Genomic DNA, 19,381 nt, shown 5'->3' on the forward strand with positions numbered 1-19,381 from the left:
CAGCCTCATTGCAGTAGTTATCATTTGGTGATGCAACTGAGATTAAAAAAACCCTCAAAAATTAAAGAAAGGCAGTGTGCCATTATTCTGCCATCACACAAAGGGACATTGTGCACATTTTAACTCTTTAATCGTTAAAGCTTATTCCTCTTATTTTAAACAGAAACATTTGGGCTTTTTGCCCACATAAGTGTAAATTGGGGTAAATTATGGACAGCACAGCATATAGCAAGTGGAATTTGCAGAAAAAGGCCAAAGCAAGAGTGTAGGTTACAACCTCCTCTGGGGCACATATGCTAACAGTGAACTGGATCAGGGTAGCAGAATGAAAAATACATAGACTTTAAAAGGAGAATAGGATGACTGGTATGAAAATTTTGTTTAAGTCTGACAAGTGATTGCAGCTTTTTATTTAATATAGAAAATATTTTTTTCTAAGACAACAGAAGGAAAAAATACAACACTAGGATTTTTTTTTCCTCTTAAGCAATACTAAATGGCACCATTTTGATAATGTTTTCTTCATATAATTTCACTGTTTCTTATGAATCACATAACAACACATTCTTCTTTGTTGGTGATTTTTTGATGTTTCTGGCTATGAATAATGATGTTGCAACAACTGTCAAAAATATACTATTGTTAAATACTTAGAGAACAGAAAGACCTGGCTGTGCTGCTGGCAAAATACTGAGTATTAAAATTATCTTCTCATAATGCTCTGAGTAGTAGCAAGAATAAATAGATATGAAAATGTATAAATCTGAGTCATATCAGGAGATAATACATCATTTCAGAATTATAACAAAATATGTATCAAAACAGGGATTTAATTTAAAATCTCCAGAACTCAAAGCCAAGAACTCAAATATGTCATATTTTTTTTCACAAAAACACACTATTTCCCTAAGAAAAAGTTATAATTTGAATTACTCAGACAAAAAATTACTACAGCTATGAAAATTAAAGTTACAGATAATATTCCTTTATATAATATCACTTCTCTTTGACTTAAAATTCAATGAAAGAAGGCAAGAAAAAATCCCACAATACACACTCCAGAGGAAAGTATTAACAAGCAGGATTAGAAAACGGGTTGATGGTCTGTGCCAGACATTTATTGTGCAACCACACACATAATGCTCTTTGGTACCTTTGGAGGTTTTGTTGGTTGGTTTGTTTTTTTTGTTTGTTTGGTGGGTGGGGGGGAATGTTCATTTTGTTTGTTTGCAGTTTTTTGTTTGTCTGGGTTTTTGGCTTTTTTTTGTGGTTTTTTTTTGTTTTGTTTTGGTTTTTTGTTTGTTTTTTTGTTTGTTTGTTTTTTCTGTTTTAATTTTATTTTCAAGTCAGGTTAATCAGGTAAATATAGGGGTTGTCAAATTCTGCAGTTTTATGTAAACACCAGCTAGGGCCACAAGGGAATATAAAAGAATGAGTCCAAATGGACTAGTGTGGTTTCTGCTAGGTGAAAGTCATAGACTGTCAGGGCCATTACAAACACCAAATAACATTGCAATTGAGTAAAAAGCAAAGCTGAAATCCGAAGAAGAATGCAATGGGAAAGGCAGCACAAAGTGGATCTGGGTTGTCTTTGTTGCTCCCTCTAAGGAAGAATTTCTCCATTTTTTTTTTCTTTCTTATATAAAGGTTGGAGGTTTGTTATGTGGGTCAAGAATAGCATTAGTAATAGTACTTTGATCAGATTTGTAATTTCTGTTTCAAAAGGAATGGTAATCCTTAGTCCTGTCAAGGCAGATGTAGCAGTCTAATATTTGTGACACCACTAGTTGTTGATATACCTTTCTTCCAGGGAGCTAGTATGCAGGTCATTTTAATACGAAATAACATTTTTGATAAGTTAACGTCTAAGAAGCAGAGCATCAACAGATGTGTTGACAGAAGGAAACAAAGAGAGGCAGGAGGAATTTAGTGTCACAAGTATTTATTATGCAAGATGTAGAGTGGAGACTTCTGCAAATCATACGCTAAAGCTGTCCTGTATTTATGAACAGCATTGCCTGGATATCTTTCAAACTGTTACAGGAATGCAAAAGAGATCTCATGCCTCATCCATACTTTCAAATACAAGGTTTTCAGGATACCAAAGGAGCCCTGCAAATTTTCCAACCTGAAGTTACATCTTAAAAGCAAATAGCAAAAAAAAGGCACTGATGTATTTAATTCAAACTTTTTTTTTTTCTGTTGATTCTAAAGCATTGTCAATGAATTTGTACTTTAAAAGTTTAACTTTAAAGCCAAATATTCTGTAATTATGTCTGCAGTGTGAAATTCTGAAATTATTGGATGATTCATATCATTTCATGGAGGTTTAGGTCAGAAAAGCTACATGATTTTTTCATACTAGGATTCACAGCAGAAGAGCTTAAGGTCTTCAATACTTATCCTAATTTACAAGGCAGAATTTTGATAAAATATCTTATATGGAAGTGTCAGTAGAACAATTTCAGAACAAAACATTGAAATGAACAGAAATGTAACAGAAAAAAAACCCCACAAAACAAAAAACAACCAAAAAAGCCACCCCAAAACAACCAGAAATAAAATAGTATTAATCCCCAAAGCCTAAAATACTCAAATAAAGAACTATCAGATTACAGCTTGCTGTGAGTAAACCATTATTTGAAGGGGACTAGATTATATATGATAATGAAAAGGTCTATAGACCAAAAACATTGATTTCTGTACTGAACAAGCTGGTAGAAGCCATGTAGGAATAGAATTATGTACCTTGATATTGGACATTCTGAGGAAGATTCAACAGTGACTTCATTGCGGAAAGTCTTGAATCAAAATCTGTTGAAGTTTTATGACACCTTTTGGATAAGATTTATTGGGATGATGCTTAGGTTTCCAATAAACTTTTATAAGTTATCTTAAAAGAAGTTCTTAAAGAGATTAGATCACCGTTGCCAGAGGTTGGTAGCTATCTCAGGTTTTCAACACAAGGTTTTCAGGGAGAAAGAGAGAAAAATAGAAAATCAAACATACAAAGAAATGTAAGTATTTTCCAGTAGAGATTTCCCGCAGAGATATTCAGGTACCTGTGCTGTGCACAATACTACTCAAACTACCAATAAATAATGTGGGAAAGGTGAAATAGGGAGGTAACTACAGCATATTTAGAGTACAAAATTAGAACTGACTACAAAGATACTCAGAGGAATCAGAGTGAATGATAAAAATGACAGTCAAGATCCAGCACTGATAAATGCAAAGTAATGCTCATGCAGGGAAAAACAGTCACAATTACACATATACAGTGATAAACTTGAAAGAATTATTAATATATCATTCATTCAGGAAACAGGTCTTTGTGTCATTTTGGATGGATCTATGAAAATATCAGCCCATTATTCAGAAGTAGTCAAAAACCCAAGTAAGATATTTTGGATTAGCTGGAAATAAAAAAAAGAAAGAGCAAACTATTTTTGTTTTGTAATTTCAATCTTTGTTGGATCTGAATCTTGGGTATTTGCTACAGCTTCAGCCATCTTCCTCTCAAAACCATGCAGAAGATCCAGAAGTGATGTAAATTAACAGAACAGATTAGATACATGGGGAGCTTCTTTTTGACAAAAAATTAAATATTCCCTGATCTTTAGTTTGGATAAACTATGAAGAATATAAAATATACACAACATACAGGAAGCTGGATGTTTTACAAAAAATGAATAAACAACGTTTATTCTCCATTTTTGATCAGAGTTGATTGTACAGTGGCTGTAGAATCAGCAAGAAACTCTTATGTGAAACTGTTTTGCACATACATATAATCCGTCTTTGGAATTCATTGTTACAGGAAGTAAATATGAAGAGTTCAAAACCTATTAAGCAAATTCATTGAAGAAATGCCCATGTATTAAACATGATTCTGTGGCTGCACCCTCAGGAGTAGTGAACATAACTCCCCTCATGAGTGGGAAGTCTCAGGGCCACCATCAACAAGATACCTGAGCTGGGAGAGAAGGATTCACTGCTTCCCATACTCCTAATCATTTATCACAAGCTGCAGAAAAAGGCAGAAGACCTTCACCCTGGCCTAGTATGGTGGTTTTTACATAAGGGGCAAGCTGTGGGAAAGTTTTACTAGAGTGGTATAAAAGTACTGATCTCAAATACACAGCAGTCAACAGCGGAAATCCCATCAGTGCCAGAGGCTTTGACCCAGACCGACATCTTCCTCTCCACCCTAGAGCTGCCATCACCTGTCTGGAGGCACAGGAGGAACGGCAGCCCTGAGAATCATTAACTTTCACTGAAGACTTTGGGAAAGGCTTCACAAAGTTGTTCTTGGCTGAATTCAAGGCTGAATTCCACCCAAAAGGATAAGTCTACTTGCCAGCAGCACACATGGGATGTAACAGTGAGGGGAGCAACCTTCAGGAGACATCTCTCCTCTGTGCACTCTCTAAGCACTATGTATTTTCAGCATCTGTGAAGAGAGGATAAGTTAAAGCAGGCAGAATATAAAGTTTAACAGCATGGAACATATTCTTTTTTCTGTCAGATCATTTTCTAGCTGGCTCTCTGGCATTCATCAGTTTTGTTCTTTGTGCCTGCTTCATCTAAGGTGTTTACATTACAGGAGTATCACACAGATATTTTGTGTTATTTGGTTCAAGCAGGCTGTGTAACACAGTTTTGTAAGCCTTTACTCCTGTACTTACTCATAAGAGTAAAGACGTAATAGAAAAAAAAAAGATTCTCTATTTTAAAAGGAAAACTCTTGGTTTAATTTAGCTCCATCTGCTTTAATTATCTCTAATAAACATCTTGGTATAATATCTGAGTGCTAGTAAGTGCAAATTAAGTTTCACTTAGAGAGATGAACTCTCACTACAAACACCAGTGTAAAGAGCTCCCCTGCTTTTAAACATTCTGTGTAAAAGATTTTTTTAATCTTTTTCATTGATCACAACTTTAAACTCTTATCATCAAACTGAAAGCTCATGCTTCTTTCTATTACAAAGCCTAAGATCCCTGGAATTTGCTAAGAATAGAAGTGGTATATCTTCAAGATAAACATAAATTGTTTCATAATTTAGAAACAGAAATCAAAGTTTTTGCCCCACACACTCTGTAAGAAGGTCTCAGCTTCTAAACCCATAAGAATATCAATCTTCTTTTATGGAGCAGAGCATTTCTGAGCACTGTGTGGCTATGCCTTGAAGCAAAGGCAGTGCCCTACATTGCTAGCTGTGCCACCAAACCACCTCCTCTCTACAAATGAGCAGGCAAGGATTGAAAGCTACTTTTGAAAATAGTTGAAGACTCTACATGAGATTTTGCAAAAGACCCTGAGATAGAATTTTTTTATCTTCTTGGAGGGTCAAAAACTGTATTATACCAGGTCTGGAATTCAGTCTTCTCTATACTGAGGTTTGGCAAGCTGGTACTTGCTTGGGGAACTCTTTCAGCTGCTTGACCTCTTGCCCTGGACTTTGGGGGATTTTAGGCGAACTTGTTTCACCTGCCTGCTTTGAGTATTACATCTCCTCTAGCTGTACACAGAGAGAATTGGAAAACATACGAGTATAGAAATACCAGGGTTTGCAGTCAGCAGGTGCAGAGGTGAGCCTGGATGTCACAGCTCCAGCAGCTCATTCTCCTCTCTCACTCATAACCATCCCTGTGTCTGCTCATGCATGGCTGAGGGGTGGTCCCCAGCCACAGATATCTTGAGCTTCCCATTGCTCACTCTCATTGCTCTGCATCCCCTTTGTCTCCTCCATTCATGCCCTCTTTACGTTGTGACATCTGCTTTCTTTTTGATCATCAAGAATATGGTAACCTTGGCAGAAATCACTTTAATCATAGTTTTCCTTAAAAAAAAAAGCTTCACTGAAACTTCAAACAGACGTTTTATGAGACATTTCTGACAAAGTCAATACAAACATCTTTTCAAAATTTCTTTTCTTTGGAAAAAAAATTAAAAAGCATCAAAAAAAAAAGTATAAAAGCATTCATGTTTATCTGGGTGGTTTGCATAATCAAGCTCACTTCAGAAAAAAATGCTATCATCCTTTAATTCCCTTTAAATCTGTAAATATTTGAGTTTGAATTCTTTTAAAACAGCAGGATGAGTGCAAAATATAAGAAGTGAAATGTTATCTAATGAACAATTTAACAATCATAACGATTAATACATACTGGTTATGTTTTTTTTAGAATTTATTGTTAGTTTTTTTATTTTTCTGGTATGTGTTTGCACTCTTTGAAAAGGAAAAACATTTTAGATAAATCTTCTGAGAATAGGAGAGCTGTTTAATTTTTTCTTATGCTTATTTACATCAGAATAGTTGTGTCAAAGCCCACACCCTGAGTTAAAATATCCCAAAGATTTTCAGTTTCATTTCTTTGGCATGCAGGAAGAGTTCCCAATGGAGGACTTTTTCTTCTCCCCATATTTTTCTTTGCCCTTGATTTTCATTCTTACTTGTCTGTCCAAGTAGCCTTGGTTGTTTTTTGGGTTTTTTGATGTTAGAGCTGTTCCCATGTTGCTAAGCAAGTTCAGAAATTTTAAAAGTATCACCAGTTTCTTCAGAACATTCTCACACACACAAAAAAATTTTTCTTCTTCTTGTCACATTTTCAGTCTGTACTTTCACGGACTGAAATTCATTTGAGTAGTCCTCATTCTACCTTTGTGACATTCAGAAAAATGGAAACACTTCAATTGATTTCTAAAGAGATTTTTTAGCAAAAAGTAAAGTCATTCAGAGGCAATAAAATATGGACCAATAATTTTCTATTATCCATCTGAACATCCTACAATCACTGTGAAAATGTCTTATTTTGTAATAATGAAGTTATCTCCTAAGAAATCAGTTTATAGAAATCTTATGAATCATAAAATTTGAGGACTCCCTCCTTAAAATATTCCATTTGCATATATGTAGTATGATAGTGTTAAAAACATCACGGGGGAAAGGAAACAGCAAGTATTTGCAAGCAAAGTTTCAGAACTGAAACTGTAAAATTCTGGATGTAGCAGATAACTTTTAAACCTAAAATCAGTTGCCTCCACGTGTGGATTCAGCCTATATCCGCATGATGTGAGAAAGGCAATGTGAAATGCTTCCTGCTTTGGAAAATGTGTGTATATCTTCAGGCTCTATGGTCACAGTTAATTAAATCTTTGTTCAGGTGCAATAACTACAAACAGTGCTCCTCCTGAAACACAGTAATTGCATTTATTAACTAATAGGGATGCTTATAATAGAATAATTAATTCCTTTTTCCGATAGAAAATACATTATATCTTCACTCAGAAATTCAGTTTAATTAACCTAGAGTTATAATTTCTGTGGCCTTCCAACCTTTTTTTTTAATGTTTTTCATCTAGTTGGAATGAGTTTATGAGTTGGAAATTAATACTATACATTTGGCCTTATACATTTCTTCAAATGCTACTTCCCCACTAGTTTTGTTGAAATTGTTATGCAATCAGACAATGAAAACTGAAGCTATTTGGCCTACATGAAAAGAAAGGGTGGGTAGGGAAAACACATCTGAAGAACTGATGAGATACATTTCATGAGCATATATTTCTTTTTCCCATCTTGGTTATATCAGACCAATAAAAATGTTACAATCATTTTTATTCAAATGATAAGCTGTTACTATTAATTAATAATAATATTACTATTCCTGATTTGGTAAAGCCAGTTATGATGACTTTACCAACTGATTTGGCCAGAAAATATTTTGAAAACCTGAAGCTATACCATTAAAATGTTGTTTACACAAAAAGAAAAAAAATAATGATTTCAGTCAAGTCAGACTTGATTGTAGCATTGAACTCGTGGACTTTTGTTGTTAGAACAGTGTATTACATCTCTGACATAGATACCAATTCTGGTTTTTTCTAACATATTTTGTCATTCATGTATTTAAAATACCATCAACCATATAATCTTTTATTTTTCACTTAAGAATTTAGTCTTGCCACTCAATGTCTCTGAAATCTACATTGGACTTTTTTGATAGTGTTTCATTTTATATGAAAGCCTCATGAAAAAAGCATAAACTTTCTAGAAATGCATGCTTTTAGATTTTTTTGGAATATAGGTAATTCCATCTTTGCTGTAGAGATATGACATTTCAGTTTTATTTAAGACACTTCAGAACACAAAAATGTAAGAGAACTTATGAACTGTCATTTGTTGTCAAGTTCTTGAAACATGCTAAATGCATGACTAGAGAACAGCCATTTTTCTCATGAGGTTAAATGGAATGAGTTTCACTGACCATTGCTGAGAGACACTCAGGAATTTTCAACTTCAATGTCCATTTTCCTTAAATTCAGACTGTGGGTATTTAGTACTAGCACTCACCAAACAAAGGTTGGACATAGTTGCTGTCCCATTATTACACACTTAATGTAATACATCTAAGAACAAAACTAAATTCCACTGATTCCTACGTTCTTATGTAGCTATGGTCTCTAAACCTAGTAGTAGACAAATTTATAAAAGCAAATAGTTGTCAATTTTCTACTCATCATTTACATTCTAAAAAAAAAAAATAAAAGGAAACCCGTTTTTTTAATAGACAGAATATATAGAAAAATTTTAAAAGAAGATGGGGAATCATTGCTTATATTAAGCCACTCCCCTAATACCCTGAGGAATATGACGTTTTATGGTCACTGACACAAGCACTTATATTTGTTCTTATGAAGCAACTGTAGAACAAAACTGAGAGCTAAATAAGAAAGGAGAACTTCATTAACAAGTAGGAGGGTCCTATGCAACCTGTGAAAAGTCCTCCCAAGAGGACTGAATTTCAGTGTATTTGAAATCCCAATCTAAGAACATGACAAAACTGTCTGTTATTACTGAAACCAACAGGCCTTTTTCTTGAGTTCTTGTAATTCCCTTTAGTGCTACTGCAGTGGGAAAAAGACTTTATCTTGCCTTAAGGCAATAGCTGTCATAAAGGAATCCTCAGAGAATGTATGGCTGCCTTACCCAATAACACAAAGAAAAGATAAGTCAATAGGATTTACCTGTAAGCACCTGACATAGAATCCTCTTTCCCTCATCACTAATACTACCTTATCCTTCCCCCTCTGCCACTTTGAGATTGCCAAATGGGAAAGGAGAAAGTAGACAGTTTTACTTCTGGAGACTTAGATGTTAGATCTCCCTGAATTATTATTGCTGGTCAAGATGCTAATTTCACAATTTAGCTCTAATTTGCACGAATATGTGACACTTCCCAGAACAAGGTTAGAGTTTTAAGATTTCCTGTCTAAATGTTGATGCTGTTCAGGACCTCTTTCCTTCTTTGTCACTTCTCAGTTAAAATAACATTATACCCTCCACCTAATATTTTCTTTTCACTTCCTTTTAGCCATTTTGTTTCAAACTGCTATCAAATCTTCCTTCTCACTTCAGACACTGATAGGAATAATTTTCTTTATAACTAGTTTATTTCCAAAAGGTAAAAAATACAACATTATTTAAGTAAAGATATAGGCATTTTGACACATTATAGCTTTCATGAAATATAGCATCAAAATATTATTGAAAGCCCATTTTGATACTGTTTTGAAACTTCACAGAAACAATTCACAAAGTCCTTAACACCAGAAATATGTGAATTTAGTCACATAGAGAAAGAAAACCCTTGTCATCTGAAAATTTTTCAGCAAACAAGAAGCCAATAAAATTCATGGTAGCAGTTAATTTTCGTGAAGGTTTCTCTTTCCAAATGGGAGAGTGAAACAATAAAGAAAACTACTGAGTAAAAGGAAGAAGATTATTTGTATCCAGGCACAAAAGAAGAAAAGTTTGTGTAAACTAGGATACAATTAGATGAGCCTGGTGTTAGTTCTGCAAATTAATCATAGAGATTAAAGGAATAACTGGAAAATTTCCTCTCGTAATAGAAGATGATCTTTGTTTTTTCAAAGACAGTTTTGTGCCTCCGTGGAAGTCTTAAACAATTTCTTGTGGCAGAAAGAATGTGTGCCAAGACCATACATAGCAGGAAACTGAATATTGCTGTAATAAGTACATGACTTAATTTAGGAAGAGTAGCCAACTGCCTCAGTTACTCTAGTGAATATTAATCTGTAATGATAAAAAGGTTTGGGAGTAGTAGTAGTAGTAACAAGGAACAAGTTAAAAAGTACTGGTGTTGACTACTTTGAAAAAAAACCAATATATAGATACATGCCTAAATGCTTATATAAATCCAAGTATAGATATTTCTGGCTGATCTTGGATTTTCAGATGCTTGAGTTATAATAAGATTTATTTGGAACAATTTTCCGGATTATTTGGAAGTATGTTTACAAAACAACAGGTGCATTTGCACAATAAAAGGAAACATATAACTTCCGAAAAGGTAAGCACAGAGTTTTTGTGTGCTTTTTGCCTTTTTTTAGATGCTAGAGAAGGATTAGAATGTACAGTGATAAATCTGCCAACGATACTGGTGATGAATAGTGCTGCATCCTAGCAAACCAGACCAGAAGTCCATGCACAAGATAGTGTGGAATTGTCTTGACATCTGCAAGCCTTGTCCTCTTTAGAAAATTATTCAGAAAATGGCTAGAGTTAGAAAAATATCATTATTTTTACAAGGAGTCATTCTTAATTCTGTCCCGTGTCTATTGTGTTTCTATAGGAGAACTTCACAGGTTCACAAGAGGTGCTTATTTAAACTCATCCACTGTGATTGCTATGATTACGACTTGGCAAACATAGTTCTCAGATCTATCAGGACTCTCACTTCTCTCAGGACTACCACTTCAGTAATACCTATATAATATTTGAAAATATTAATATAAGAGAAAAGGTGATACAGAGAAAGGGGCTTCTAAATGGAAGAATGCACCTACAATCTATTGCTTAAAATAGGAAAACAAAAGCACTGACATCAGCTGTCTCTACTTTTCAGTCCCAAAACACTGCATAAGGAAGCCATTGTTAAGGATAAAATAAATGTTCGTTTTTCTCAGTATTAGTGTCTTTAGAATTACTCCTTTCAAGAACTGGACAGGTTAATTGCTAATTGATACAAATAATCTGATATTTTATATCAGCTGAGGACTATGAATGTCATTGCAAATCCTCTTATGTTAACTCCAAAGACCAAAGAAAGTTTCTTATCTTGTCCCCTTTTGGCCATCATGTAACTTGTATGCATGTGTTCTTTGAATGAGGAGCCTTAATTCAGTGACTTGTATTGCCAGGATTTTGACAGAATTTTGTTATTTCAAGCCTTCCAGCTGTCCTTATAACACAGTACATAATGGGAACACTTCTAAAATAAAGTGTCATCAGAAAGACGGGTCACATGTGAAGTATATGTTTGTGTGGGTTCATGTACTTTATGGTGATTATACTCTGACACAGGGACAGAAAGAAGTTCTAATAATACAATTTCTGAACAAACATTATCTTAAACATATTGGCCCTAGTAGAAAAAATGTCACTTAGTCATTTCTCAACAAATTGTAAAAAAAAAAAAAAAGAAAAAACTCCACAAAGAAAAGAGTGTGCAATATACAAGCAAGAAAAATGCAAGGGAAGGTGATCCACTGAACAGAATTTCAGCAGTTGACAGTAATCCAATTGTTGTAGTTTATAACTTCGATATGAAAAGAACAGTGTGTATGCAGTCAGATCAATGACCATTAATCATAAAATGGAAGAATTTAAAGATGAAATAGCCCTGTAAGATCAGTCAGCCTGTCCTCTGCCCACACAGGCTCTCTGAAAAATATACTCTAATTTACTTCATAGCATATAGAATATAGCTTTACTAACATGAACTCCACTGCTTCAGCTTCTGCAATACAAAATAGAATTATTTATACTGTTGTAAATTATTTAGCTTTCTTTAAAATCTCTCCTTATATAGTTTTTGTCTGTATCTTTTGTAACCTTTTCTTAAGCTAATATCTCCCTACACGATGGTGGCAACAGCTATGTTAGCCATTTTTTAAACTGGTTTTTAGTTTATTTGCTTTCACTTATATGATAAGTAAAAAAAGGAACATCCCAGGCTTTCACTAATTTTTTATTTTTGCACTACTCTTTCAGAAATTATGAGTTTTTTTCCTATCAATTACACCTACATCTACTTTAATTTCTGCCTAAGATTTTAACTTATCAATATAAAGTGAAAAAAAAAAAGACATATAATCACAGAATCACAGAATGGTTAAGGTTAGAAGGGGCCTCTGGAGAGCATTTAGTTTGACTCCTCTGCCAAGGCCAGGTCACCTGGAGCAGGAATTTGGGGTTTGAATCTCGCCAGGGATGAGCAGACCATTACAGTGCTCTACCACCTGCAATGAAAGAAGTTCTTCCAGCCACCGCTGAAAAGAGTTTGGCATCTTCCTCTTAATAAATGTCTTTGAGATATTTATATGTATTGATGAGGTGCCATCTCAGCTGTTCTTCTCTAGATTAAATATACCCAGCTCTCTCAGTCTCTCCTCATAAGAGAGATGCTCCAGACCCCTGATCATCTGCATTCTATAGCAGCTCCTTCTCTTTCTTGAACTGTGGAGACTGGAACTGAACACAATACTCCAGATGTGGTGTCTCTAGGGCTGAGTGGAGGGGCAGAATCACCTCCCTTGAGCTGCTGGCCCCACTCTTCCTGACGCACCCCAGGATACCACTGGCTCTCCTGGGCACAGGAAGCACAATGTTGGTCAGCTTGCCATCCACCATGACTCCTGCCTCTTTCTCTACATAAAATATGTATTGAGTGTAATAGTGTAAGGAGGCAATCTCCTTTAACAGACTGCTCTAATTTGTTAAGTTTCTAAACCACTGCTACATTGATTCATGAATTCACTATCTCACAAATTCACTATCTCCTGAATTTATGAGCTGCTGGAGTCCATCAGGGAAAGAGGTTTGCAAGGGACTTGGCCCCAGGCCCTGAGAAGAAATATCTCTGTACTTAGGGTGACCAAAAGCTCACACACAATGCCCCCTGAAAAGTGATATGTAAATAGTACTAGGAAGTACTATAGTTTCTCTGTTATCAATGGTTAAAATTTGGTGCATCATTTTACATATTCCCAATCCCCTGCTTTTATTGGTTCCTTTCCCTCAAACTCTACCCTCAACCCACCTTATATAAGTTACTTCCCCAGCCTGGACCCCAGCCTTTTCGGTGCACCCTATATGCTGTTCGGTTTATGCGTATGTTGTTTTGGATATTAAAGTATTATTTTTCAGGTCACTGAATCATGCCCATCCCTCTTTTATATGTCTCCCTTTTGAGGACCTCTTGCTGAGGATCCTGAGGTAACACCTGGCCAGACCATCTGGACCTGGCCTGCTACAATGAGCAGGATCCTTACCTACCATAGGTAAGCATAGAGTGGCACAGGCACAACTGTATTAATTATGGATCATAGAGTGTATGTCTAGATGGTATTTTTCTGCAATATGTGAGGTCCATTTGAATATTTTTTGAGACTTTTCTACTGAAAGATTGTGTAAAGAATTTCACCTCATTGCTGTATTACCATGGAAGTGTAGCTTCTGGTCACTTCAGAGCCTTGTAAAATTGCATACTTGTGCTTACAAGAATTATCCAGAGATATGCACATAAAGTACAATACATTCCCTACAGTTTCTGGATATTTTGTATTTAAAAGTATTATTTTTATAAGAATATATAAAATCATAGTTTTGTTTAGCTAGAAAATAATATCTAACATAGTCCCACATCTAACTTATTTACATCTAAGCGTGGGAACAAAATGTTGATGAAGGTTGATGAAAGAATCAAAAAAACCCGCAAAAAACTCCTTAAGAACAGCTGTACTAGATCTACAGGATCATCTGCCTTCAGTAAAATCTACAGCAGATAACTAGGGAAAGCATTTCCTGAATTTACTCCTATGCCTCAACAAGTTGCATATTAGGGCAACCCAGAGCCAGGTGTAACTTCTGTAACCTTTGATAGATGGCTGTTCCATGAAACTATTCAGCCTCCTCTTCAGTCTCTGTAGGTTGCCTTGATCAACAACATGCCATAGCAAAGAGTTGCACAACCTAACTTCATAGAGGAACACCCTTTGGTTTCTAGCTCGCCTCCTATTACTTTAATTAGAAGGAATTTTCCACGTGCAGTGTGGAAGAGATACCAGATTCACACATATTCACCCTTTCCTGATGCTCATGTGCCTTGACTGGACCTCAGCCAGCAACTAAGCACCTCACAGCTGGTCTCTCACTCCCTTCACGTTGGAATGGGGGAGAGAATAGGAAAAGTGAGAAAAATCATGAGTTGAGATGAAAGAGGTTTAATAGGGAAACTGAAAGCTGTGCACACAAGAAAAGCAAAACTAGGAATTCATTCACCACGTCCCATGGACAGGCATATATTCAGATATAGACAGGAAAACACCACAGGGCTCCATCACACAAAAAGGTGACTTGGGAAGATAAACGACATTGCTTCAAACATCCCCCTCACCCCTTCTTTCCTCTTTCCTTGTCTTTCTATGATGAGCATGATGCCATATAGGCTGGAATATCCCTTTGGTCAGTTGGGATCAGCTGTCCTGACTGTGTCTCCTACCAACTTCTTGTGCAATCCCAATCTGATCACTGGAGGTGCTGTGAGAAACAAAAGAAGCCTTGACACTCTGTAATCACTGCTTACTGCTTAAAACATCCCTGTGCTATAAACACTGTTTCCAGCACAAATCCAAGACACAGCCTCCTATTATCTACTGTAACAAAAATTACCTCTACCCAAACCTAAGCCAGAACACTGTAACACTTGTGATTCTTTAGATCTTTAGAATATTTATTTATTTATACAGTGGGATAACAATGTGTTCTGGTTTGGTTTCTTTCCCTTTAATGATTAGTACTTAGCACTTAATTTGTACTTTCCCACTACTGAGCACGGAGGTGGCATTTTTGTGGAACAATCTGTTATAATATAAAGATTTCACTCCTGAGGACAAAGGTCAGGTCAGTGCCCATTTGCTTTATGTGAAGTTTTCCCAACTGTATTATTTTGCAGTAAATCTGATCTTGATTTTATACACCACACGATTATGCAGTAACTTATCTGTAATCTTTCACAGTGGGATTTCCTTCTTACTGTATTGAATTACCAACAAATTTTATCACCTCATTATTCATACCAATTTTAAGATTACTTCCAAATCTGTTGAAAATCATGTGCCCAAGCAAAGAACTTTTTCATTTTGAAAAATATACTTTCATTCCTCACCTCTGAGTTGAAGCTTCTAGCCAATTATTGACCTAGTAAAGTAATTACATTTTTGTTTCCATATAATAATATCATATTGTATCACATCATATATTCCTGAAAAATTTCCTGAAGAAGTTTTGGTAGACAGACCTTGAAGATACCCTGCCAACAGGATTTACATGTTTATTGATGTCTTCAAAGGAACTCAAAAATATGTAAGGCATGACCCTTTTTTAATAAACATGATGTTAAGCCTTGTGCCATTTATACTGGTAATACATGTCCACTAACAACATTCATTTTTGCAGCTTTTGATAAATGTGCCATGCACATTTTTGAGGCTTACTAAGTAAGTTACTGTTCTGCAAATCTATGTAATCCTTTCTTTAAAGCATAAATGACATTGCTTCAATATCCCTTACTTCAGTTCTTAGAACCAATGTTGTGTTTGTCATAGCTTTGTTGTTGTTGTTGGTTTTTTTTAACTATGAAATTTCATAGCACAACTAGCATTTAATCTAGATTTCCTTTAAAGTGCTCAGATGAATATAGCATATATGGGCAACCACTTGCAGTTTGTCAACTTGTTTCATAATCTCTTTGTAAATACTTCAGTTTTGTACAATATTTGAGTGTCCCGTTAAGAAAGAAAGAGGGAAGAGGGAAGGGGAAGGGGGGGAACGGGAAGAGGGGAAGGGGGGAAGGGAAAAGAGGAGGGAAAGGCCAGGCTAGGCAAGGCAAGGCAAGGCAAGAAAAAAGAAAATATTTTGCTTCTATCTTCTCAATTCCTCTAAGGACTTATTTTGTCATTTGCTGCCTTAATTATCTACTGACTCCAGAATTTCTCTGGCTCACTTCTTGGTTCTGAAATGGTATTAGTAGTTTTCATGCATTTTGTAAAACTGCATGTCAGAATCAATTTTTAAATTTTTATTATATTTATTATTTAATACCACAGATATCATGATTCTTTTTTCTTCACTTAGAAATGCCTTTTTATTTTTAAAGAATGGCTTCTTATTTTTAAATAACTCCCTTAACCTATTCTTAGGAAATTATGATTTCTTTTGACCTTTGTTAAATATTTTTGAGTGGTAACACTCAATTTCTGTAGTCTCTTACTGTGGAGTTTTTAAATAATTTCTGTACCAACTTACATATATAACTCTCCTGATATTAAATTAATACTGTAATATTTTTCCTTTAGGTGTTATTTATTTCATGTAGATTTCACATCAGTCATTAATAACATTGCTTCAGTAAAGTGCTTCAAATAAAATTTTCTTTAACATACAGCACAGCTTCATCATTGGCATAACATAGCCTGTTTTGCCTGGTCACTTTGTGTCCTGCATGTTTAATAGTTAACATATGTTTACATTGGTCTTTCTACCACCTTACCAATATGTCTCTATCCATTCACTCATTATTTGAAACTATGAACCCTTTTTCAATACAGTATGATGTCCAGTTCATCAAGATAAAACAAATAGCATAAAGCTACAACATAGATTAGGGTCTTTTATATATAGATAGAGTTTCAGTTTTTTGGTTTTTAAACATCTTGCCATTTAGGTTCAAGTGACATTATTGAGAAGTTTCCCACCTGCTTGCTGTTTTCTAAAAGTCTGTTATTCCCTCATGCCCAAGACTTCTGTCAATTTCATCATGTTAGGGCTCTTGACAAGAATTTCTTCTATCCCAAGAGCTCTTCTAATGAAGTTTGGTGCCACTGAGAATTTTTTAAGCCAAAAATACACCCTCATGAAGGTTATCTCATTATCCAACATCCAAAGTTGGATAGGCTTGTGCCCCTTCATCTTCACCCCAATTTCAGTATTGTATATATTATTTGAGCAACATATTCATTTGAACTAGCATTGTTAAACTTCAAAAGGTCGTTCTGAATTATTTTATACATATATTACCACAGTATGCAATGATACTGGTACTCACTAATTAACTAATTGACCAGGACAGACAATTCAATTATAAATCCTACCTTTGCTTGAAGTGTATAATTATTTTTTTAGGATGTGAAGTTGCTTTACACCTTTGACCCCAATTTGAAGGTCCTAAACTAATTAATTTTCTTTGCTAATGAATCAATATGGGCTGAATCTGTCTTTCGTTAATGGCTTAAATTCTTCTATCAACTAGTGTTTGGTTATTGAAAGAGGGAAGGAAACATTTAGCATATGGGTTATGTGACCTTTGCAGAGGTAACTTGGACTTGTTTTTGAGAGTTGCCTTGACTCCAGCTGCAAGTGACATGATAAAACTTTTGGCTTAGCTGTGAAAAACACAAGTGTTGTAGGAATCACTACCAACAAACAGATGCCCAACAAGTCTCCAAGCAATGGCCACTTTCAAAGAACTTCCTCCTATTTTTAGTGCTGAACATGATGTAGCATGGAGTACTTTTTCAGGCAATTCAGATCACCTGTCCCAATTTTATCTCCCCAAATCTCTTGGTCACCCGCATCCTGCTGAGGAAATGGAGAAACAGAGAAGGCATTGATGAAGTGCAAGCCCTATTCAGCAACAGCCAAGATAGTGGTGTGTTATCAACATTCTTTTGTTTACCTGCCTAAAACACAGCAGAATATAGGCTGCTGCAAAGAAAATTGAATCCTCAGATGTGCTCAGTACAAATACCTTTGTTTGTCATAGCAGTGAGTTGCACAAACATGTAGAAAAGGAGCTCTCATCACCCAAGAGGAAAGTATCTAGACTGTACTATAAGTCCTCAAAACTCTCAGCAATAAACATGAATGTACATCTCATTTATTTTGTAGTATATAATGATCCAGTTCAATTTCCCTTTATTTATTTGGAAAAGCAATATTTTGCCTGAGTTCAAAAACTGATCTGTGCTACAACATTCCGAAGTTACTTTAATTTTGTCAAGCATCAAAATCTATTGTATAGATTTTTTTTTCCTTCACAATCTTTGCTTTCTTTTTAGTCTCCCTGAGAAGTACAAACACCTCTGTAAAGTAATATTTTGCAAGAGAACAGTTTGAATTAGAAGGATGGATCACAGGGACCTATTTTTGTTCTAGAAAAAAGGCCTTTAAGCTATAAGGTAACCATCTAAATGCATTATTTCCTACACCCAAAAATAGACTTAAAATACAGATTCCAGAAAAAGATATCATAAATATACTAGATATTACTAATGTTTATTCCTAATGGTATTAATATTCTCATTTATATTTATAACTTTAAAACGAGAACCATCTGTCTCACTAGCTGTAGGAGACCAGATTACAGTAGCCATAATATGATTAATTTTCAATACAAATCACTACTGGTTAATTATAATGTGAAGTCTCTACTGGTAATGGAGCAATTATTTCAATGATACTTATAATGCTAGCAAGTCTTACAAATTCTTTTTTTTTTGGTTAGTGAACTATGGACTTAAAACTATCTCCTCTCATTAAAGTATGGGGGAAAAACAAACTCACAATTCCTCATCAATTCTGCTTCTCATAAACCAAATTGTTTTTTATGCCAGTTGTTCAAAGATAGTTCAGACCATCTATTTCCTTAAAGAAAAATCTTTATAGATGACTCCCAAATCTAGTTGCCCATTGTGATTTCTGCACTACATTTCTTCTAGTTAATAGATATCAACATAGGTGCCCTACTGACACAATAAACCCTGCGTTCTCATACTGCAATTTCAGAGTTTTGTTTCTAGTTCTACTTATCTCTCACTACTGCCTTTCCCACTCAGATTTTTGACACCTGGAAACTCAAATTATGTGCCTTGCCTGTGCCTAAAACACAAAATTAAGTCTTGCCTGCATTTGACTTCTCTGCAGGTAAAAGAAAAGTTGTGGCTTCAAACCATCTGTGTTCAACAGGTTCAGAACAAAACAGTGTTCTTAATTCAATTTTAACCTGATTCAAGCCAGCATAATATGTATTATCCACAGACAGAATTATTTAAATTAAATATGAACAAGAAAGTGTCTCTTCTGATTGAAAATATAGGTAGTGACCATGTCTCTAGTCTCCAAGACTCAGATTAATAAAGAAAACAAAATGATAAAATAAACTAGGATAGTTGCATATCTCTTTATATGTTTTATGTAGTTGGAAAAGGCAGAATAGTGAAAGAGAAAGAGAAAGA

Source organism: Parus major, chromosome 2, assembly GCF_001522545.3.
Source record: "Parus major isolate Abel chromosome 2, Parus_major1.1, whole genome shotgun sequence".
NCBI lineage: Eukaryota > Metazoa > Chordata > Aves > Passeriformes > Paridae > Parus > Parus major.